General features: G+C 43.6%; 1 long non-coding RNA gene across 1 annotated transcript; it reads right to left on the bottom strand.

Moving 5' to 3' along the window:
* Nucleotides 1-221: 221 nt before the first annotated feature.
* Nucleotides 222-667, bottom strand: LOC116162213. Its single transcript, XR_004143514.1, has 2 exons — nucleotides 525-667; nucleotides 222-475 (listed from the first exon to the last, which is right to left on the bottom strand). It is a non-coding gene; the product is annotated as an uncharacterized LOC116162213 (long non-coding RNA).
* Between the last annotated feature and the right edge of the window lie 1,236 nt (nucleotides 668-1,903).

The following is a 1,903-nucleotide window of genomic DNA, read 5'->3' as shown; positions in this document are numbered from 1 at the left end:
TCCTGCTATAAATTTTGGAAAATGTCGCTGAAGCTCTTTAGGGATTGTATTCTGGGGGGCAAAAAAATCACAGGAGCAGATACACTTTATTGAGCGTGTCAAAAATAAAGTGAAGTGAAAGTATTGCCATGGACGCATGCGCGGGACGAACCTTCTTGTATCGTGTCAAAATGTGCGCATGCGCAGGACCATTTTGTTTTTTTTTGAGTGAATAAAAGCAAAGCAAAGAAATGCCAACCTCCTTATCTGTACGCAAACAAATGATTTTTGTTTTTGTATTTTCGCGCACTAATTTTTGTCCAACTGTTACAAGTGGGCGTGGCTAACTCTCACCTGTACTATCGTCGACGTCAAACTTAAAATACGAAATATTCACAAGACCAGAATCCTGATGCATGTACATCATGTCGGGATTAAGGCGGGTCAAATGTAAAACATACTCCGCGAAACAGGCCAACGACAACTGTAGGGTAAACTGAAAGTGTCGTTCGTTAGTAGGCGCGAATATTCCGGACGTTACCTACCATCTTCCGAAACTGCCAATAGTCCGTGGCCGATTGAAAAGTGGCGAGCGCCCATTTCCTTAACATGTTTCTCGGTACCATTATGTTTTGCACACCCTTCAGTATGTCACGATACACCTGGTGGCTCGCCTTGATACCTCTACTTTGGATTGTTGTAATTAGCAGATTCCAAACAAAAATGCAGTAGAATTGGTAGAATATCGAGGCTTCTTTAATTCAAAGTTAATAAGGAGATTCAGTTCCAATTCTAATATTTTTCTATTGTCAAAAGATTACAAGTCAACAACAATTTCTATAACAACCAACACAGTTTTTTTTTTACAGCTACTATCATGAGGCCTAGTACGCTTCGCTGCACTATCTTGTGCATTTCACAATACTCTCAACACTTGCCCTTGAAATGCTTAAGACCTATTTTGTGTTTTTCAAACTGCAAATCCCAATGCGGCTTCGCAGACTCTCAAACACAGCCACCGAGTCGATCCTCTTTGTCATAATGTCCGCTAGCTGATTCTCAGTTGCGACATGCTCAACATCTAATCGCCCTTCAGCTACCAAATCTCGAATCCAGAAGAATCTTACTTCAATGTGCTTCGTTCGTCTATTAATCAGCTCACTTTGAATTAGATCAATACAGCCGATATTGTCGATTTTCAGACTTGGCTTCGTCATCTCATCTCTCCTTTTTGTGTCATCCAATAATTTCTGTAACCACACGACATCCTTCGCAGTCTCACCTGCAGCAATTAGTTCAGCCTCTGCGGTAGATTGCGCTACGCACTGTTGTTTCCTGCTTGCCCAGGTGACCGCTGTTCCTCCAATCAAACACACGACACCTGAAGTTGACTTTCGGTCAGCCTGATCTCCTGCATAGTCCGCATCTGAATACGGCACCAGCTCGTCCTTCTGCCCCGCCTTATAAAGCAGACCCAAATCAAAGCTTCCTCGCACGTACTTCATTATTTGTATAACATCTCGCCAATCTCTTTTGGTCGGATCAGCCACCTTCTTTGCAGCTTGATTTACCGAATATGCAAGATCTGGTCGAGTATAACAGGCGGCATACATCAGTTTTCCAACCACCGTCTGGTACTTCTTCTTCATTTCCTCCTCCAGACGTGGTGTTTTGTCCTGTTCTCGATGATTTGCCCCAGGTAGTCTCACGGAGTTGCACTTCTCCATCTGGAAATCTTGCAGCACACGCTCCAGGTACGCAGACTGGTGGAGAAATACCGCACCATCAGCACCGCGCTTAATCTGCACTCCCAGATAACTTGAGACATCACCAAGTGTTAACTGAAACTCAGTTTTCAGTGCTGCCAGCACCTCCTCAATTTTCGCTTGCTCTCTTCCAAGAATAAGACCGTCATCAACGTATA

Source organism: Photinus pyralis, unplaced genomic scaffold (assembly GCF_008802855.1).
Source record: "Photinus pyralis isolate 1611_PpyrPB1 unplaced genomic scaffold, Ppyr1.3 Ppyr1.4_LG10, whole genome shotgun sequence".
Classification (NCBI taxonomy): domain Eukaryota; kingdom Metazoa; phylum Arthropoda; class Insecta; order Coleoptera; family Lampyridae; genus Photinus; species Photinus pyralis.
The sequence above is the reverse complement of the archived record's forward strand: the minus strand, read 5'-3'. Positions and strand labels throughout refer to the sequence as shown.